At 44.5% G+C, this 22,962-nt stretch overlaps 1 protein-coding gene across 7 annotated transcripts in view; it reads left to right on the plus strand.

Moving 5' to 3' along the window:
* LOC147717616 (uncharacterized) overlaps positions 1-22,962 on the plus strand; it is a 392,319-nt gene that overhangs the window by 595 nt on the left and 368,762 nt on the right. The window lies entirely within an intron of this gene.

Raw genomic sequence — 22,962 nt, forward strand, 5'->3', positions numbered from 1 at the left:
TTAGGGCGTACATGGTCATTTTCGGGTTGAGGGTGGGTTTGTGGGGCCAGGTGTAATTTTAGGGTTTAGGGTGTGTTTGGGTTTGGTGTGCAAGGGTTAATTTGGGGGTTCAGGGTGTGTTTGGGTTTTGGGGTGCCAGGGTTAATTTTTGGGTTTGGGGTGCAAGGGTTAATTTGGTGGTTCAGGGTGTGTTTGGGTTTTGGGGTGTCAGGCTTAATTTTATATTGGCGATCAGGGTGTGATTGGGTTTTGGGGTGCAAGGGTTAATTTGGGAGTTCAGGGTGTGTTTGGGTTTTGGGGTGCCAGGGTTAATTTTAGGGTTTAGGGTGTGTTTGGGTTTTGGGGTGCAAGGGTTAATCTTAGGGTTTACGGTGTTTGAGTTTTGGGTGCAAGGGTTAATTTGGGGGTTCAGGGTGTGTTTGGGTTTTGGGGTGCAAGGGTTAATTTGGGGGTTCAGGGTGTGTTTGGGTATTGGGGTGCCATGGTTAATTTTAGGGTTTAGGGTGTGTTTGGGATGCAAGGGTTAATTTGGGGGTTCAGAGTGTGTTTGGGTTTTGGGGTGCCAGAGTTAATTTTAGGGTTTAGGGTGTGTTTGGGTTTTGGGGTGCCAGGGTTAATTTTAGAGTTTAGGGTGTGTTTGGGTTTTGGCATGCAAGGGTTAATTTGGGGGTTCATGGTGTGTTTGGGTTTTGAGGTGCCAGGGTTAATTTTAGGGTTTAGGGTGAGTTTGGGTTTTGGGGTGCAAGGTGTAGTATTCCATGTGTATTCTCCTTTAACATTCCTTTTAGAATTATGATTCTTATCTCTTTGTACATTCTGTATCTGGGAGTTGGGCACTTCAAGTGGGACCTTTGGGATCTGTGGTTGTCTAAGCTGTTTTGCCTGAATAAACTTCCTTCTTCTACATTTCCTGACTATGTGATTACTTCACATTCTTGGCGACGATGTGGGATTTATAAAGAAGAAGAATCCAAAGAAGAAGAACTTTTCAAGAAGATAATTATTTTTTTTCTTCTCTGGCAAACAGCGTTCACTGTTCTCATAAGGTGTTTATATTTATTTGTGTTTATTGATTGCACCAGCGGCTGTGCCTTTTAAAAAAAAAATGTGTTGAAACTCCTGTGAAGAACTGCTTTTAAATTCTAAGACTGTATTTTTTTACCAAGGTGTCATATTTAAATTTGAGCAAACAAACTAGCATAATTTTTATTGAATCTTATTCAGTAACTCTTATCAAATATAAGCTAAGCGGCTGCCTACTGCAACTTCAACTGTCTATATCTGGGAGTTGGGCACTTCAAGTGGGACCTTTGGGATCTGTGGTTGTCTAAGCTGTTTTGCCTGAATAAACTTCCTTCTTCTACATTTAATATTGGGGTTCAGGGTGTGTTTGGGTTTTGGGGTGCCAGGGATAATTTTAGGGTTTAGGGTGTGTTTGGGTTTTGGGGTGCAAGGGCTAATATTGGGGTTCAGGGTGTGTTTGGGTTTTGGGGTGCAAGGGTTAATTTGTGGGTTCAGGGTGTGTTTGGGTTTTGGGGTGCAAGGGTTAATTTGGGGGTTCAGGGTGTTTTGGGTTTTGGGGTGCCAGGGTTAATTTTAGGGTTTAGGGTGAGTTTGGGTTTTGGGGTGCAAGGGTTAATATTGGGGTTCAGGGTGTTTGGGTTTTGAGGTGCAAGGGTTAATTTGGGGGTTTAGGGTGTGTTTGGGTTTTGGGGCTCCCAGCTGCAGGAGGTCAGACGTTTATCTGCAATTCATTGTGCAATTATCCAACAGTTTGCATTTTTCTGGAAAACTGAAACCAAAGTGGTGGACGTGCTCTTTAAATAGACAAGCAATTCCTGTTAAAATCACCAAACGCAAAAACATCTTATTGAAAACACAAAAACTTTGAAGTATTCAGATGCTTATTTTCAAATCACCCCAAAGTCATCAGGAACAATGTCATCTTGCTAAGTTATCGGAGAGTCATTTACAAGTCATCCTCAGATCATCAGGAATAATGACACCTTCTGAAGTCAGCAGATACTAATTTTCAAGTCATCCTTAAATCATCACGAATAATGACACTTACTAAAGTCATCAGATACTCATTTTCAAGTCATCCTCAAATCATCAGGCTGAGCCTTTGCAGCTTGCTGATGACTTCAAGAGCTTGAAGATGTCTGATGACGTGTAAATGACTTCTAAGGTAGTTGGATGATCATCCAATGACTCTGGGATGGCTTCTAAAGTAATCCTGTTTGACCTGGGAAGACCCCCTCATTCAAAGGATGAGATTTATTTATTTGTTTATGCGTTTTTATATAGCGCTGACTTTACCCGAAGGTGTCAGAGCGCTTCACAATAGGAACAGAACTGATACATGAGAACATTACAAGTGAGCAAAAAACAAAAGCAAACGTTACATTAAATGAAGGAAAAATGACAATCGTGAGCCAACAAAATACAAGAGGTAGCAAATGGTGCATTGCAGGAGGAAAAAGTGACGTGTGCAGGTTACAAAAGCGTATAAAATAAACAGAGGTATAACACTGCAATATATGGAGGACACTCAAGCACAAGAACAAACGCTACGTAGGCACTGGTGGCACTTGTGCAGGTATCGAAAACAAACAAAAGTAAGAGGTAGAAAACAGTGTGTTACAAGAGAAAGTGACGGGTGCATGTTACACAAGAGTCCCAAACACAGGTAGAAGGATAATACTGCAATAAATGGCAGACTCTCAAACCACAAAAACACAATGGGAAGACACTTCCATAGACATGTGAAGTAGATTTTTTAATTCTAATTTCAATTTCAAACAAGCTTTATTCGATTTTTGAATTAAAATCATAAAAGCATAAAATCACATTTTTACACAATTTTTTTTTAAAAATAGACAAAGTACAGTCTATACTATACAAAATAGGCTTGATTGATAGCTAAAAAGAAACCGTCTTCGGTCCTCTAAAAAGTATTAAAAAACAGTACAATTACATTAATAGTGTTTTATCAAACAGAGCCAGTTACAGGGAACTTCTAACTTTTATGACAGCTTTTAAAAAACACGAGACAGCATAAATTACATGTTCATCTCCTAATTGTAGAAGTTTCCCGAATGCTGATCTACATGTACGGATCCTCCAGGATTTAAGGATTGGTAACAAAAACTTCTTTCTGGGATTCATGTAAAATCTGCAAAATAACGCGAAGTGAATGTTCGATTGGGATGAACTCTTGTCACAGGGGCAAATTAACTTGGCAGCAGACCAATCATTACTAGTTGGTAGAGTGACCATACGAAAAAAGATGCCCAATCTGAAGCGTGTCAACAACATGCGAGAGTAGGGGCTCTGGGCCAGGACAAGGGCACAGTATTTTTTGATTTTTCATAATTCCATCTGATGGTATCAAAGTGAGTGGCCACCATCTTTTTCAGTGAGGATCTAGTAACCCCTTCTAAGGTGGTAGGCTTGTCAAAGAACTCTGGATGACCTATTTCGATGAACAAGTTTCTCACATAGGATAACCAGTTGATATTAGCTGCCCCATCCAGTGTCAGGCAGTCGCTGATTAGGTCTCTGTTCAGCTTGGTTTCTTCCGTAACCCAAACCTTATGCCATAACAGGATAGGGGACATCCTAATGATATCGCTAATATAGGTGACCCCCGATTCAATATGTGTCGTGTAAGTCGATGTAGATTTTGGTACACCCAGTAGGTAACGGATAAACTGGTTTACACAACATTGTAAGGTCTGGGGGCTCTCGATTTCCCCATAAACCTGCACCATACATGGCTATAGATACACACTTTGCCTTTATATATATATATGTATTAATTCTTTGACAAGTTTACCGCCAATTTTTACAGAAAAATTTCTTAGGGCACCTATGGTCCGGCTAAAAGCCAACTTCCTGGCTGCTATTGCAGCCTGCCAGCCACCCCGCCTATCGAACATTACTCCCAAATAACAAAACCTCTCAGCTGTTTCGATTCGTTGGTCTTCTAAGAATATGGGGCAGGGAACCCTCCTTAATTTTGCTGCACAGGGCCTGGTGTAAGTTTTAGAAATATTCACCCTTAAGCCTCTGTCCCTCATGAAGCCCGTAAATTTTTTCACTGCCCTCTGTAGTCCGAGTCTTGTTCGTGACATTAGTGCCGCTTCGTCAGTGTATAATAGGATGGGCACCGGGGACCCGTTTATAGAAGGGTAGTCATATGATGAGTCTGTTAGATGTTGCCCGATGGAATTAATATAAAAGGTAAATAACAACGGTGCTAATATGCAACCTTGTCTAACCCCTGTCAGTATGGGGAATTTATCTGAGCATTCTCCTTGTTGACCGAACCTCACTCTGGCACCTGCATCCTTGTATAGTTCTTTTATAAAGGTGATGATTTGATTGTCAATGCCAATATCACAAAGTGTTAGCCAGAGGAGCTCGTGGTCAACACAGTCAAATGCGGAGCTAAGATCGATAAAGGTGATATAAAGTTTTCCGCATTTGCCTGAGTATATTTGGAGATGAGTAGAGAGAGGTTTAAACATTGTTCGATCGTCCCTTTCCCTGTTCTAAACCCATATTGCAACTTAGAGATGACATGGTGTTCCTCGTCCCAGAATTGAATACTGTTCAAGATTATTCTGCCGGCCACTTTCATAAAGGCATCCAAAAGAGAGATTGGCCTATAACAGGTGGGGTCATTTCTATTACCTTTCTTGAAGATTGGGACCACTATGGCATCGGGCCAAGTAGAAATGAACCCACACTGATTTGCCTTATTTAGAACGTTCGTGAGCAAAGGGGCCCACAGATCCAACTTAGCCTTATAAACATCGATTGGGATGCAGTCGGGACCTGGTGCCTTGCCTTGTGCACTTTCTTTAATGGCCACTAGTACCTCTTGCTTTTTCAAATACAGTGGTTCTGTTTTTGGCCTGATTAGGTCCGGGAGGACAAGAGTGGGTAGCGAGTATTCAATAAACGCTAAGGAGCAAAAGCTGTAGGTATAGGTAGAAACAGTTATTTATTTAATCTTTTCTTTTTTTGAATATACATAAATACTTGTACTTATACTGTATTTTCAGGTGCTCAGGTGAATAGTATGGTGCAGGACGTGACAAAAGTGAACAAAGTGAACGGACTGTCACACAACAACAAACAAGGTTAAAAAACAATTATATACAATAGAGAGAGTAGAAATCCTTGGGTATGTCGACGGCGTTTCGATCTATGTAACTTTAGATCATCATCAGGACTGATGAGCTTCCTGAAACTGTAAAAGTTGGTATTTTAGTTACACAATTTTATACCTACATATTTATTTATTTGGGCTTGCAGTCATTGTGCTCCCCGAGATTAGTGATATAACATGCACATGTTTGTGTTCCATCACATGTGCATTCAATTCTATTAGCAGGGTGAAGGTACATAAATTCCTCACCTTAGAGTGCAACATATATGTGTAGCCAAAAGGGCTATGTTTAGGGGCTTATTTGTTTATTTGGATGCATGCAGAAATTCATTATAATCATTTAATGAATGGATTTTTAATTATTATTATTACCTTGCCAAGGCATTTTCAGACAAGGATGATATTTGTATACTTTAGTTGATGGTTGCTTACTGGAGAGAATCTAGTAATGGTATAAACTGTAATTAGTTTCACAGAGAATTGGCTGTTCATTACTGAAACTTGCAAATTTAAAATCTAGGTTATACTTGGAGGTAAAAGGGCAGTGTCAGTTAATAATGCTTCTTATTAGAAGCGAATTGGTCATTATTTTTAAAAAAGGGGGGGTTCAGTATTGCAGAATGAAGGAACTTACACATTAATTGAAGACAATCTTCTCTCAATTAGGTAATCCAAGTAGCGCTCTGTCACTTTAGTTTAGACGAGGGTCCTACATGGACTGTTTTCCAAAAAAACAAGATAGTTAATGGTTATGGGCTGCTTTTCTGTGGTAGTGCACAACTAACCATAACATTGGGTAGCGTGAGGGGCACGGGTGAACTTACTTAATTGTTGTAGCAGCGCGAGGGAAAATGTGTGTTCCTTATCCTCGGTATGAAAAGTTCAATTACCGGCGCCTAAAAACTATAAGGGCAAGTAATCGGTAAAAACGAAAGAATTGTACTGTTTACCCATGTTAATTAATGGGGAGCTCTAAAGCAACATCGTTACAGAGCGTACACTTACGTTTGATTTAGGCGGTATTTAAAGCTGGAAGGGGGTCAGCTAAAGCGCGTTCGTCGCTCTGCATTTGATGAATATTTGGCGCCTGAAACTATAACATAACGTATTTACTATTTCGTTAAGCATTATATTACAATCTGCGACTAGGAGACCCTCAGTTTAGCGTTCTTACTTTAGTTTTGGCGCGGTCGCGGGGCAGGTTGGGGTCCGAGTCTCTCACCAGCCGTTGCTCACAGTGTAGTGAGAGCTGGAACCGCCATTAGTAGTGTGTTTTTGCCTGCGCGCGCAACCACGGTGACGTGGCTGGAACGGCGCATGCGCAGGGGATTCAGGCTAGTCTCTCGCTTCCGAGGATTAGCATTTGTAACTGGCACATGCGCTTCAAGTTTCTGGCAGCTCAGCCAGCAAGTTATTACGGGATTGGGGTATTATTGGCGATTTTTGAGTTGAATTAGGCTGTGAAATTGGCGGGGTCCTGAGCTGTTAGTTTGGCATCCGTTTTGTTGGCAATTTAGTTGAAAAATTAAATAATTAATTAATAGAAGGGAGAATCATATGACATTTCTGCCAAGATAATTCAAGAATTAGGAGGAGAATTATGTGACATTTTTGGAATATTATAAACACATCACATTGTACTTCGTGTAACATTTTTCAGAAAAACAAACTGTTATCTTCCTATAATCTTATTGTAGCAATTATATTAGAAGAGAAATAACATGCTGCTTATGTCAGAAGAACACATTATTTAGTATGGATTCAGACAAGGGACAGAAAAACATTTTTAGATGTGGTTCAGATGCACATATTCCATTCGTCAAGTGAGTTGAGTCCATTTTCGATGGTTTTACAGTAGAAAATCCATTTACACTCCAGTCGATTTAGAATTGTCTGGTGATTGCCACCTCTGGTGCTTGGCACTACTTTGTCTATGACTTGCCATTTCAGGTCATTTTCAGTGTGACCGAGTTCGATGAAGTGTTCAACCAAGGGCGCCGTTGTCACTTTACATCGGATCCTGCTTCTGTGTTGGGATATCCTTGTTTTTATCTGTTGAGTCGTCTGTCCAATGTAGAGCAATTTGCATGGGCACTCAATACAGTAGATAACATTTTTTGAATTACAGTTTGTGAAAAAATTTAAAGTGTGTTTACAACTCCCATACTCGAATATTTTCGTGTTGGTGGTGAATTCACATGCCATGCACTTATTACATTTAAAATGCCCTAACACACGTGGCATATTCAGTCGTGTTTCAATTGTATTCTGGCTGGTTGGGAGGCTAGCTCTCACAAGATGGTCCTTTAAGTTACGGCCTCTTTTGAAAGAAAATAAGGGGAGCCCAGTGTTTAGTTCAAGAGGGTCTAGGACATTCCAATGTTTTTTTATCATTTTGGTTAGTTTATTACTAGCTGTATTAAAAGTGGTAACACAAGTGATCTTGGATAGAGTTTTTTTGGGGTGGGGTTCCAACAAGTATTCTCTATGTGTGTACCAGGCCCTTTTCATGGCCCTTCTCACCAGTTTTCTTGGATACCCTCTAGCAGTTAGTTTTTTGCACAGAACTTCTGCTTCGGTGAAGAAATCATTTTTGTACTTACAATTTCTTCTAATTCTCAGAAATTGACCGTAGGGTAATCCATCCCTCAGAGCCCTGGGGTGTGCACTTTGGTATTGTAAGAGAGTGTTACGTTCCGTTGGTTTTCGGAACAGTGTGGTGTATAATTTGTTCTCTTCGCATTTGATGGTCACGTCTAGGTAGTCAATTTGGTGTCTATTGTATGAGTAGGTGAATCTCAAGTCTGTTTGATTCGAGTTCAACCAAGTACAGAAATTGTTAAGTGATTCCTCATCCCCACTCCAGATCATCAGGACATCATCGATGTACCTGTGCCATGTTTTTATTTGGTTGCGGAAGGGATTTGTAGTGTTGAGGATGACGTTCGTCTCCATGTCGTCCACAAAAAGAATCGCGAAGTTGGGGGCAAAAATAGCCCCCATGGAAGTTCCCTTACGTTGTCTATAGTAAGTATCTTTGAATAAGAAATGGTTCTTGGTTAGGGCTATTTCCAGAAGGTTTATTATGAATTCTGTAGGGACTTGGTGTGGTGCCGGGCGGTTGTTTAGATGTTTCTTTATTACATTAATTCCTTTGTCCTGCGGGATGTTGGTGTAGAGTGATTCGATGTCTAATGTCACCAGGATTTCACTGACTGGATTAAACGGGTGTGATTCGATTAGATTGATGAGGTGTGTGGTATCTTTTACATAGGTGGCAGTGTCTTGAACCAAGTCACGGATGAAGAAATCTATGTATTTGCCTAGGGGTTCTACAACCGATCCGCAGCCTGAGAGTATAGGTCTTCCAGGCGGTCGTTCGATGTCCTTGTGGATTTTTGGCAATGTGTAAAGAACTGGGGTGCGTGCGTTTTTGTTATTCAGAAATAGGAATTCATTCTTACTCTCTCCCTTCTATTAATTAATTATTTAATTTTTCAACTAAATTGCCAACAAAACGGATGCCAAACTAACAGCTCAGGACCCCGCCAATTTCACAGCCTAATTCAACTCAAAAATCGCCAATAATACCCCAATCGCGTAATAACTTGCTGGCTGAGCTGCCAGAAACTTGAAGCGCATGTGCCAGTTACAAATGCTAATCCTCGGAAGCGAGAGACTAGCCTGAATCCCCTGCGCATGCGCCGTTCCAGCCACGTCACCGTGGTTGCGCGCGCAGGCAAAAACACACTACTAATGGCGGTTCCAGCTCTTACTACACTGTGAGCAACGGCTGGTGAGAGACTCGGACCCCAACCTGCCCCGCGACCGCGCCAAAACTAAAGTAAGTACGCTAAACTGAGGGTCTCCTAGTCGCAGATTGTAATATAATGCTTAACGAAATAGTAAATACGTTATGTTATAGTTTCAGGCGCCAAATATTCATCAAATGCAGAGCGACGAACGCGCTTTAGCTGACCCCCTTCCAGCTTTAAATACCGCCTAAATCAAACGTAAGTGTACGCTCTGTAACGATGTTGCTTTAGAGCTCCCCATTAATTAACATGGGTAAACAGTACAATTCTTTCGTTTTTACCGATTACTTGCCCTTATAGTTTTTAGGCGCCGGTAATTGAACTTTTCATACCGAGGATAAGGAACACACATTTTCCCTCGCGCTGCTACAACAATTAAGTAAGTTCACCCGTGCCCCTCACGCTACCCAATGTTATGGTTAGTTGTGCACTACCACAGAAAAGCAGCCCATAACCATTAACTATCTTGTTTTTTTGGAAAACAGTCCATGTAGGACCCTCGTCTAAACTAAAGTGACAGAGCGCTACTTGGATTACCTAATTGAGAGAAGATTGTCTTTAATTAATGTGTAAGTTCCTTCATTCTGCAATACTGAACCCCCCCTTTTTTAAAAATAATGACCAATTCGCTTCTAATAAGAAGCATTATTAACTGACACTGCCCTTTTACCTCCAAGTATAACCTAGATTTTAAATTTGCAAGTTTCAGTAATGAACAGCCAATTCTCTGTGAAACTAATTACAGTTTATACCATTACTAGATTCTCTCCAGTAAGCAACCATCAACTAAAGTATACAAATATCATCCTTGTCTGAAAATGCCTTGGCAAGGTAATAATAATAATTAAAAATCCATTCATTAAATGATTATAATGAATTTCTGCATGCATCCAAATAAACAAATAAGCCCCTAAACATAGCCCTTTTGGCTACACATATATGTTGCACTCTAAGGTGAGGAATTTATGTACCTTCACCCTGCTAATAGAATTGAATGCACATGTGATGGAACACAAACATGTGCATGTTATATCACTAATCTCGGGGAGCACAATGACTGCAAGCCCAAATAAATAAATATGTAGGTATAAAATTGTGTAACTAAAATACCAACTTTTACAGTTTCAGGAAGCTCATCAGTCCTGATGATGATCTAAAGTTACATAGATCGAAACGCCGTCGACATACTCAAGGATTTCTACTCTCTCTATTGTATATAATTGTTTTTTAACCTTGTTTGTTGTTGTGTGACAGTCCGTTCACTTTGTTCACTTTTGTCACGTCCTGCACCATACTATTCACCTGAGCACCTGAAAATACAGTATAAGTACAAGTATTTATGTATATTCAAAAAAAGAAAAGATCAAATAAATAACTGTTTCTACCTATACCTACAGCTTTTGCTCCTTAGCGTTTATTGAATACTCGCTACCCACTCTTGTCCTCCCGGACCTAATCAGGCCAAAAACAGAACCACTGTATTTGAAAAAGCATCATTCCACCCCAGGTTCTAATAAGTGGGGTTCCCTTGTTTATAAAAAACACTAGTACCTCTTGGCAATTGAACGTTGTATCCATGGGGAATGGGTTGCGATAGCTAGGATCACTTGAGGTGCCAGTGGGTGTGCTTAGTGTAGATAAGTTCGATTTATTATACAGTTGTTTAAAATGATTGACCCATGTATCACCAGTTATCGCAACATCTATAGTATTTTCGCCCAGGTTTTGCAGGGATGAGGAATTGACCGCTTTCCAAAAAGCGGTGTTGTCTCTTCTGCGGGAAGCCTCAATTAAGGATGCCTAAGCCTCTTTTTTCAGAACAGATTTTCTCTTCTTGATAGACAGTTTATATGACCTTCTAGCTTGGCGGATTATGTCTGGGTTTTTGGGTATACCCTGCAAGGCCTTTTTTAAGTTTTTTAAGGCTTTCGTGCAGTTGCTGTCGAACCATCCATTAGATTTGTTATTACCGTGTTTTGGTGTTCTAAACAGAGGGTTCTTTATTGCTGATTGGATTTTCAAAAATGAGGTCAGCACAACATCAGGGGCGTCGTTATCTCCCAAGCACTGTAAAAAGTCGCCAAGATGAGATGATAGTACATTTTTCAAAAACCCGGCGGGTTCAACCCTTTCCCATTTGATGACATAACCATTTCTTGCTGTCAAATTAATCTTTGGTTTGTAGGAACAAGTGCCTGCTTCTCTACTTGGTGCCCCCATGAGTTTTACAGTCAGTATTATAGGATAGTGATCACTAAGTAAAATTTTTCCTATTTCCCAATTATTTACAAACTTTGCCGGCGTGGGAGTCATCAGAATAAAATCTATGATAGAGTTACTACCACGACCATTAAAGGTTGGTTGGAAAGGGACAGGAGGTGAGCATAACTCGTTTACAAAAGACAAATTGAAGTGAAAGGCGATATTGTTAAGAAGATTACCTGTCTTTGTGTGGGTAAAATGTGTGGGACAGTCTTCCCCATATTCTGCCAGGCCGCACAAACCTGTAGCATGATGGGGACAGATGGTACAGTTGAAGTCACCAACCCAAATTATCGCCTTTTCGCCTGGTATATTGTCTTCAAGCAAGTTTAGGGTAGTCGTAAGAGTACAGAGAGTGGGCTCTATCATGTTGCTGGGCACGTTGTTGTAAAAGTTAACTAAAATAATATTGTGCGCAAAGCCCCATCTAAACACCAAAATTTGGTAATACGGAGTAGATAGAAACTTTCGAACATTAACATCCCCTGTTGTTGCTACGTATGTGCAAAGGCCTCCTTTGTTTCGACCCTGAGTATTGGGGAGGGCAGGTGAATGAAATGTCTGGTTCCCATTAATGTGCTGTTCCTCCATCAGCCATGTTTCTTGTAAACATATTATACTATGTTTCTTGACAACGTCTAGCCAAGTTTGCAGGGAAACCTTCATGGCTAACCCTGCTACGTTCCAAGAGAGCAGGGTATGAAGTATCTCACTAGTGTTCTTTGTAAGGGGCTCATCGCTAGTGTTTGAGTTTGTGGTTGTTGGGGGAATGCGATCAGGGACGACATGCGTATCAATTAACATTGGGGATATTTCACTAGGGTAGGTGTTCTGATTACAGGGGCCTAGTTCTTCTGGGGGGTCCGCAACCGGGTTATCATCAGGCATGACCAGTGCATGTGGATTTAAGTTAGGTTGATCCTTGGAGCTGATAATGTTTTTCAACGTCTCTTCCTGTAGGGTATCATGGTGGTCTATAGTTGGCGTCTTTAATAGAGTGGATCTACCCTTGCCCGCAGAGCGTTTTGCCTGTCAATCCAAATCTTCTAGGCCCGACAAAGTATTATAGCTATTGTTTAAAGGGATTTGCAGAGTGGTGCATATGGAGGGAGAGGAACGGGGACAGGATCTGCATAACCCCCCCCCCCCCCAAACCTAGGTTGCCTATTAGCGGGACTAGGATTGTGCCATCTGGGTCTCCTGATATTTGGGTTTATATTAAATAAGGAAGGAACGCGGGCGTGGTGTGAGGAATTATTAAATGTATCTCCACCGCGCCAAGATGAGACTAGCGGCTGAGGGTAGAAATAACTCAAATCCCTCGTTGAAATGCCGTTTGATCCCCGGGCCTCATACCAATCAGTGATATGGGTAACCACCCTGTAGTCTCTGAAGTTAATAACAGCCACATCCCCAGATAGATCTTTAGGTCTTTGTACCACCCAGTACAACCTTCTCACATTCACTATCTCTCCGACTAGGTGAGGGGGCAGTAGATTTTTCAATAATTGAAGGGCTTCCTTCAGATAATAGAGGGCATGGATACATTTGGAAGTGTCTTTGAAGGAGGAGAACTTTGAGGTCAGTTTTGAAGGGCTGGGAGGAGGTGGTGGTCCGGAGCTGAGGCGTAAGTGAGTTCCAGATTCTCACTGTGCTGCCTGAAAAGGATTGGGCCATCGATCTTTCCTTCTTGAAAGTGGGAGGTTCAAGCATTTTCCGCATTTCGTGATGGTCTAGAGCCTCCAGAGAGTTTCAGTTTATTGGCCAGGTAGTGCGGAGAGCAGGAGTGCAAGGCTTTCTGGGTGATGCAGGCAGTCTTGTAGCTAGCTTTAGCCTCGATGGGAAGCCAGCGGTGGGAGGATAACATGGGAGTGATGTGGTCGCTTCTTTTGGCCCCATAAATGAAACGAGCTGCTGAATGTAGAACAGACTTAAGGGGGGATAGGTGGTATTTGGGGAGGCCAGTCAGAAGATAATTGCAGTAGTCCAGTCTGGAGAGGACCAGCGATTGGACCAGGGTTTTAAGGTCATGCTCCGGGAAGAGGCGACGAATCCCCCAAAGAAGGCGCAGTTGGTATCGGGCAGACTTTTCAATTGAATTAATGTGGGGGAGTAGATTGAGTTTTGTGTCGAGTATGACATCAAGGGATTTTGCGCTGTTGACAATAATGGGTTTATTGTTAAGCAGATTCATCTGGTCCATCCATGATTGAACCGGGGGAGGAGAAAGTGAGGAGGAGAGGAGGAGGAATTCAGTTTGGAGGGGTTCAGAATCAGTTGATGTATTGACATCCAGTTATGAATGGAGTCGAGGGTAGAGCTTAGGACAGAGAGATCGTGAGTGGAGGCAACCTTGAGGTAGATTTGAGTGTCGCCTGCGTAGAGATGATAGTTGACCCCAGATTTACTTAGGAGATTTCCCAGAGGTTCCAAATAGTGATTGAACAATGTGGGTGCAAGAATAAAGCCTTGGGGAACACCTTGACCCACCGCCAAAGGCGATGAAAGACTGTCCGCTATTTTGATCTAGGGATCTATCAGAAAGGAAAGAAGCAAACCATTTAAGCACAGTCCCCTCCATGCCCATTCTCTGTTGAAGAGTGTTGAGGAGGGTGTTGTGATTAACAGTGTCAAAGGCTGCCGAAAGGTCAAGGAGAATTAGAAGACAAGACCCCCCTCAAATCAATTTTTCGCAGCGCGTCATCGATCACATGCAGCAGGGCAGTTTCCGTGCTGCAGTTTTGGATGAAGCCGGACTGAAAATTGTCAAGCAGATCATTGTCCTTGATATGACGAGAGAGTTGTTTCGCAACACATCTTTCTGTGATCTTCGCAAGAAAGGGTAGGTTAGTGATGGGGCGGAAGTTGTTGAGGTCATTCGCATCCGCAGTGGGTTTTTTAAGCAGAGGGGTGACCTGCCCAGTTTTGAAGGGAACAGGAAGGGAGCCTTGACAGAGGGAGAGGTTGACAAGAGTGGTCCAATAGGGAAGAGAAAGGGTGTAGAATTCAATGGCAATGGCACTAGGGATGGGGTCGAGCGAGTGGTTGGAGGGCTTTGTTTAGAGGATGCACTTGAGGAGGACATCTTCAGAGATGGGGTCGAAGTTCTGCCAGATGGTTAGTGATTTGCGCTCCTCTGGAGGGGTAGGATGAGCGACCTGAACCACAAGTGATTTCACTTTTTCGTCAAAGAACACAGCGAACTCAGCAGCTTTCTTTGTAGAATCCTCCAATTTGGAGGTTGGGGAGAGTAGTTAGAATTCTTGATGAGATCAAATAGTTTTTTGAGTCTATTTTTGGCTGAGTCAAGGAGGGTTCTGAAGTGTGATGCTTTCTCAAGGAAGATGTGCTTGTGGTACTTGGATCTTGCTGAACGGAGCGTGGCCAAATTATCGGTGGAGGGTGCTTGCCTCCATTGTTTCTCCAGGGGTGCTTCCTTTCTTCATATAGGGATTTGCTGAATCAGGGTGCTGAGGGAATGGGCCTTTTCTTTTTGCTTTGGAGAGGAGCGACGCTATTGATTTCGACTGCAAGGACTGAGAGGCATTGTGAGGTGAGATCGTCAACATCTAGGTTCGGGTCAAGCCTTGGAAGTGACAGCAAAGCTGATTCACAGAGGGAAACAGTGTCAATATTTTTAGCGTCACGGAACCAGGAGGTAGCCCTCTTAGGTTGGCCGGGAGTAATAGAGTGTGCTAGGAGAAGAGAGAATGGAATGAGGAGGTGGTCAGACCAGTCTACGTGAATAGGGGTAGCGATAGAAAGCATGCCTGCTTTAGAAATAACAAGGTCCAGGATTGAGCCATTAGAGTGTGTTGATTCTGTTCAGTGTTGGGTAAGATCGTTTGTAGAGAGGAAGGAGGCCAGCAAATTCACGGAAGAGTCTTGCAGGGAGCCCCAGTGGAGATTGAAGTCACCCACGAAGGTCTGATTGTCTCTTTCTGCGTATTGGTCGCTGATGAAGTCAGTGAGTTCCTCCATAAACGAAGGGCCGCTGCCAGGTGGGCGGTATATGACATGGAATCTAAGGGGTGAGCGGTGGTGAAGTTGAAGCTGAAAAGATAGACATTCAAAAGTGCGGAAGGCGCTGATGGGAAAAGCCTTGAGTTGAAGGGAGTTTCTAAAGATGACTGCAACACCTCCCCCAACTTTGATAGGTCTGTCATTCCTGAAAATAGAGTAGCCAGTGGGTAGAAGGAGATCAAACATAGATTGAGAGGTATCGTTGAACCAGGTCTCTGTTAGGAAAAACAGGTCAATATTGTGAAGGGTGATGGTATCGGAGATTTCGAGTTTGTGTTTTATTGCAGATCTGCAGTTGTGGAGCAGGCATCGCAGTTCTGTCGAGACTGTTTTGGTGACGGGGGCACTTGGGCTAAGAAGGGTGATAGGAATATTATATCTATATGGGGGTGCACGGGAGGGTTTAGGTGGATGCTTGGTTCTAACAGAGGAGATGGTTGGAATAGAGTAGGTAATTGGGTTACTCGGAGATGCTGGTTGAAGAAGGGTGGCGTTCAAAGGCTTGTGTGAGTGAGCGATGTTTGCAGACGACAGGTTATGCTTGGCTATAATTGTGTGAGGGGGCGAGGTGCATCTCGTGGGAAGGTGAGAGTTTTCCACAGGAGTTGATGAGAATGGGAAAGTTGAAATCTTAGAGCTTAAAAGTAAAATGGAAGCTACAAGCTGGGAGATGGAGGTGATAAGAGAGCATAGCTTATTTTCAAGAGAGAATAGGGCAGAGCACGGAAGGTTGGGTGTCTTGATGGCAAAAGGAGGGGGTGGTGTAGGTGGTGGGAGGCAGGGAGAGGTGGGAGGACAGGAGGAGAGTTGAGGGATAGGGTTCACAGGTGGGGAAAGGTGGAGGTTGAGAGCGGGGTTGGTGTATCAGAGGTGAAGGGAGAGTTGTCCTTGTTGGCGTTGCACGAAGGAAAGGAATTTAGGACATGTTTAGGGGGATGGGTGCGGAACAAGACGGTGGGGAAGAAGGAGAGGAGAAGGACTGTGAGGTGTCATAGGAGTGTAGGAGGTTTGGGGGGAAAAGAGGGGAGGTGGTTGGAGAGGTCCTGTTGGCTAGGAGAGGTAGCTGTGAGGGAACCGGTATCTGGTAGAGTGGGGGGGTTGGGAGAAGGGGAAGTTGACACCAGGAAATGGTTCTGCTGGGCCTGATGGGGGGAGATGGAAAGGGTTACCAGGGGGTAAAAGGGGCAGCACAGCATTGCTAGCGGAGTGGGGGAAGGAGAGGGATGCAATGGGATAGTGAATAAATCGGGGAAAGAAGTGAGGGGAGGAGGGGGTTGAGAAGAGGGGGAGAGGGAGGAATGAGGGGACCATAAGGAAGGTTAGCTGGGGAAGGAGGTTGGCGGAGGGGTGGACTAAAAAAGGGAGTAACAGAAAGGAAAAGGGGGGACGAGACGAGATTGGGGTACCGGGACGGTGCAGATTGGACAAGGAGCGTATTACCTGGTGGTAGGCTGACGTGATGAAGGGGGGGCGGGGGGGGCATTTTGAGAAGTGGGAGGAAAGGGAGAGGAGGGCACAAGGGAGAGGGAGGGAAGAGGGCTGACCTGAGCCTCCGAGGGTGCAGCCTATTGGAGTGTAGGGGGGTCAGGGGAGGAGAAAGGGAGTAAAGGGCGGAGTTAGATGGAGAGTCAGGGGAAAACCTGGTCGCAGAGGAGGGGGGTAGGGAGGGGAAGAGGTGGTCAAAGAGAGAGAGACAGGTGTCTTTGCCTTGGATCAAGACAGTACCATTGTTATAGATTGAGATGGTGAGGGAGCTGTTGAAATACGCAGGGGGGGAAATCTTTAGTTGTTTCCCATGAGGGATGGAGGAGGAGGTGACGTTAAGGGAATTAGATAAGCTGGAGGACCAAGAAGGGGTGTCGTGAGTGAAGAAAATTAAATCATTTTTGCGCCTCCCAGAACGACAATTGTAAAATCGGTCAACAAAAAGGGAATCAGGGAAACGTTCAATAGTCTTATGCTTCAATCGTTTAACTGAAGCTTTAGTTTGGCCAGGAGGATAGATGATTTTGTAGCAGTTAATTCCATCCTTAACTCGAGAGGTGGCCATGCTGGGGACGTGAGAAGGAGTGCGAGGGGGGTATGAGACGGGTGTACCTAGGAGAGCGGTGGTGATGAGAAGTATAGGGACTAACAGGGGGCACATATTCCAGGCATCGGGAGTGGAAAACTGAACTGATGTGGGTATTTGTTGGGCCCTTCATCTAGGTGCACAAGATAATATTTACAAGGGACATGATTACATATGATAGGACCAGCTGGATCACTGTCAAAACCATCACAATGCACAGTTAGTCAAAGTAAAGCAGATCACGGACGAATGCCCAGTGACTATTGGTGATCACTGTACTTCGCATCAGCCTGAAACATAAGCACATTCGGCACCAACCGCATTGTACGCCCATAATCTCAGCAGACCACTATTGGACCCTAATCCCTCATGAACCCTGCAAGGAGTCAGTGCAATGGAAGCTAAATAGCATTTTGCTGTTGGAGCACTCCCTAAACCCTAATTAAAAAAATACTTTTCAGGTGCACCAATACATTTAAAGAATAGACCCCTCCTAATGGCTGTGAAGCTGCTGTCTTCCCTCACCTTTTGAAGCCACCAGTCCCTGAGGTTGTGCCAGGGACAGAACGGTAATGCCCTGTGGTGCAGATAAAATCCAGTGCCTACCTCTTTAATGGAAGACAGGTTTCAGGGTTTTATGGTTTTTGTTGGACATTTCCATCTGAAATGTTTACATATTTCGTTTTGCTTCGTGTATCTGTATTTACCGATATTTTCTAAATATTGCACTTTGAAAACATGGAGTTGCAACTGTTATATTCCACATTTAAGTCGCCTATAATTAAAAATTAGCCAACATTCGTGAAAAGAATTTTCAATTCTATTACGGACAACGGTGGCGAGGATTATTCATCTCATTTCTTTACTAGAAGCTCACAGCAGCCAATGAAAACACGTTCAAGCGGTATATATGGTCCCTGCAGGCACATAGTCCTCTTTCTTTGTAACAAACAGTTAAGTCCATGCATGACCTGCTCCTGAAGAATCACCAACAGATAAGGACTTCTCCAACCAACGAACTGAAGGCCCAATGGGGCTGAACGCTCAAACTGGATCCCGGTCCAGACAACTCACTCGTGTGTAGAACACAGAACTGTAAACAAGCCAATCACAGCTGAACCATATTCAGACTTTAATTGCTCTCAGCACCTGAAATAAAGAAGAACACCCCGTAAAAGCCATACCAGACCGCATGGTAAATGACATCACTATTACCAGAGAAAGGGTGGGAACATTCAAAGCAATGCATATATATATATATATATATATATATATATATATATATATCATGATCAAACAGATAATGACATAATACAACATGTCCTCTGGGTGGGAAAATCCTCGCCTCCGTTGTCCATAATAGAATTGAAAATTCTTGTCACGAATGTTCGCAAATTTTTAATTCTATGTCAGGACCGGTGGCTCCGATTATGCTTGTTCAAAGCTTAGCCACCACCACTGAAGCAACATCCACTATAGGTTTATAATAAAACGCTTTAAACTTATGCTCAGTAGAGCAGTCAGCTGCGTTCATGATGTCTGAAAGGCTGACACTTGCTGAATATGCTTTCGAAGCCATAGCTCCACGGGCTGAGTGTGCCCCAAATTTGGAAATATAAATTCCTGCTTTGCCCATGAGCCAACTCATCCATCGAGACAAGGTAGCCGGAGTCACCGTGCGAAATGGCTTTTGCAGAGCAATTAGCAATTGACTTTGCATATTAGTACGAAACTCCTCAGTACTTACCTCATAATCCTTAAGACATTGCACGACGCACAGTGTAGGATTATTATCAAAAACTGGGTACGTGACAGAAATAGTGTTACACTTTGTTCTACTGGACAAGATAAAGGTCACACCCTCTGGGGGAAATCTACGCCTGCTAAATCCAGCGCACGTATGTCAGATTCCCGTTTGCAGGAAACTAGACATAAGAGCATAGTTAACTTGTCCGAAAGTTGTTTACGAGACAAAAACCTATTGGAGGGCCAGGCCTCCAGAAATTTAAGGACAATGGAGACATCCCACAACTGAGAGTATTTAGGACAAGGAGGTCTCCCCATCCTGACTACCCTAAGCAACTTGCATACTAATGGATGTTCCCCTATGGGTTTGCCCTCCAAAGGTAAATGCCCCGCCGATATAGCGGACCGAAAGTTGTTGACTGTCCTATAGGCTAAACCTTAGGATGCAATAGAGGCTAGAAAATTAACCATTAAAGACATCTGTGCTTTAGAGGGATCCACGTCCCGTTGAGCGCACCAATCACACCATCTTCTCCATGAGGAGGAATATCTTTTGTGGGTGTTCGCCGACCAAGCCTCATTGATAAATCTGTTAGCCTCGCGTGAAAGGCCCGGGACTTTCCATCTGTCCCTGAAACCCGCCAAGCTACTAGCGGAAGTTGGCCCGATGTCACCAAAGGATGAGGGTTCTGAAGAGGGTCCAGCAATAGGTTCTGTAACCGGGAAAGAAGGACAGGAATCGCACAACTAATTTCTAGTAGGTCTGGGAACCATGCTTTAGCTCTCCACAAAAGAGTGATCAAAATGAATTCCGCCTGATAGGCCCTTGCTCGCGCTAGAACTCTGGGGATCATGAGGAACTGGGGAAAAGCATAGCACAGGGACATCGGCCATTCCTGCAGGAATTCATCCGTGGCCAGGGCTTCTGGATCCGGCCTCCAACTGAAGAATTGGAAACTAGTCTGTTGAGTCGGGATGCAAATAAGTCTATGTGACAAGGACCCCAAAGATGGGTTAGGTTCTGAAACACTCTGGGTAATAGCATCCAATCGCTGGAATCCTGCAGATGATGGGAGTGCCAGTCTGCTACCTCGTTGCTGGAACCCGGAAGGTATTCTGCAACTACAGAGATTCTGTTCTGAAGACAGTAGTGCCAAAAGTCCTTGGCAATCTCTGCCAGCATCCGTGATTTGGTACCAACCAATTTGTTGACGTTCCGTACTGCCGATATGTTGTCCATCTGGAGGAGGATACAACAATGCGTTTTCTTAGGCGAGAGATACCTGATCGCGAAGGAATCAGCCACCCGTTCCAGGCAATTGATATGCAAATGCAGCACTTCCGGCGACCATGGACAATGGGCCGCAGCGGGCTCCCCAACCCCACCGGCTGGCATCTGATTTGATTACCACATCTGGGGCTGATCCAAATAGCGCTCTGCCGTTCCAGGCCTCCATGTGGTTTACCCACCACTCCATCTCCAGCTTCGCCTCCTCTGAGAGAGGAATCTGTTCTGAGTAACTGAAACCTTTCCGGAGATGGCGGATCTTGAGCCGCTGAAGGGGCCCGGTAATGAAGGGGGCCCGGGAAGATTGCTTGAATGGAAGAAGCCAAAAGACCCACTATGTGGGCAAATGATCTCAGGGATGTTGTAGTCTTGTGAAGTGTAGACCGCAATTCCCATTTGATGGCCCTGATCTTTGGCATTGGCACCAAAAGCTGGCAAGTTAAGGAATTTACCAGAAAATCCAGGAATTAGATGGACTGAGAAAGGGTCAGTACTGATTTCTGTGGGTTGACAATGAACCCCAAATTATGCAGCAGACTTTTCGTCCAATTGAGGTGCGTTTGAACTGCCTGAGGGGAGGACGCCAAAATTATGATGTCGTCCAGATATATGATGAGGCAAACTCCCCGAGCTCTGAGAGACTCCACCACTCGTCTCAGAAGTTTTGTGAAGCACCACAGTGCCCACGACAGACCGAACGGAAGGACTTTGTACTCGTAGCACACCTTGTTCCATACAAACTGAAGGAACCTCCGATGGGGGGGGGAAAATATGGGAACGGACAAATATGCGTCCTTCAGGTCCAAGCGAACCATCCAGTCCCCTTTCCTGGAGGAGATCACGCAGCAGAAAGGTAACTTCCATCTTGAAATGCCTGTTAACGATCCATGAGTTGAACTCTTTGAGTTTTAACACTAACCTGGAGCCACCCCCTTTCTTCTCCACTAGGAAGACATTGCTCAGAAAACCACGAGGGTGAATCACGGACGGTGCGATTGCGCCTTTCTGCAACAAGGACTCGATTTCTGTTGTGATAAAGCTCTGATCTCGTTGGGAAAAAGACAGAGGGAGAGGGCTAACGTCTTGCGCAGGGGATTCGTACATTTCTAGCCTGTACCCGGTACTGTTTGCAACACCCACGCATCTTGCGAGATTTCACGCCAGTTGTCGAGAAAACATCCCACTCTGCCCCCCCAACATTACTTTGGACGAAGGAATTAGGCTCACCTGAGCTTCCGGGATCTTGCTGATTATTAGAGTTGCCACCAAATCTGCCACCTTTAAGGAACCTGTTTCGCGAACGTCGAGTGGGGTAAAAGTTGGAGGTATTGGAAGTGTTCTCTTGATATCCTCCTCTTTCTTTGCCACTCTGGGCGCCTTGACTGTACCCCCTGCCGAACGAGCGCCCACGAAAGCGTTCAGCCCTGCCAAAAACCGGGCGGAAAGCCCTTTTGAGCGAACCTTGGGCTTTATCCAGCCCGTTAAACGTAGCCACGAACTACGCTAGTTCTTTCAAGAAGGGTTGTTCAAACAGGAGACCCTGGGCTAGAGGACCCGATTCTGATGTGGACAATTCGACCAGCTTGGGTCCAGCTTTAGGAGAATGGACTGGCGGCGTTCAGTCGAAAGAGCACAATTGGCGTTTCCAAGTTGGCACACCGCCCTCTGGGCCCAGCCAATGAGTTTGTCACGGTCAATGGCGAGGGATGACTCTTTGGCCCTGAAGCCAAGCTCGAGAATCTTTGTCAGTGGACCCTCTACGTCCAGCAGCATATCCTGACAGGACCTCCCAAGATCTGTCCAGGCCTTACTTGGGGTCCTTCGAATACCTCTTCAGATAAGTTAGCATTGAAGGGTCAACCTCCGGGGTTTCCGCTACTTTATCTGCCAGGTCAGGCCTAGGGCATTCCGACCGCAGTAGAGTACGCACGTCCTTATCAAATGCCTTGCGCAGATGGGACTGGACATAATCCACCACTTCCTGGGGTGGAGCGACCCTTGACCCTATCAGGTAGGTCGCTCCCCCTCCGCACAGCACCGCCTGTGTCTCCCTGCCCCAGCTGCTGAGGAAGATCGAGGCCCTCCACCACCCGTAGGCTACCACCTGAGCCTCATTCCTGGTGGCCAGTGGTAGGCCGTAGATAGGTTTGTTCATCCTCCGCTTTATTGCTTTTATTGTATTGCCTGTATTTTCATTGTTGTGTCTGTGACTGCTGTTGTCTGTCTTCCCCCGCTGCCTGTACGTGGTCCGTGCCCCTTTTTCTTCCCTCTGTTCCTCTCTCTGCCCGGTCTTTCCTTCTGTACCCCTCGCTGCCCCCGTGTTCCTGCCCGGTTTTCCCTTCTGTTCCCCTCGCTGCCCCCGTGCCTCTCTGCCCGATCTGCCTTCTGTTATTAGCTGCCCCTGTATTCTGTATTCTGCCACCGTGCCACTTGTTGTTCCGGTATTTCTGTGCCCTTTTTGCCTTCTGTGCCACTCGTTTTTGTCCCCTTCTGCCCTCTCTGCCACTCGTTTTTCCCTCGTTTTTGTGCCTTCTAATCGTGCCCCAAGGGCAAAAGCTTTTGAGGCCATGGCCCCTCT

Source organism: Lissotriton vulgaris, chromosome 5 (genome assembly GCF_964263255.1).
Source record: "Lissotriton vulgaris chromosome 5, aLisVul1.2, whole genome shotgun sequence".
NCBI lineage: Eukaryota > Metazoa > Chordata > Amphibia > Caudata > Salamandridae > Lissotriton > Lissotriton vulgaris.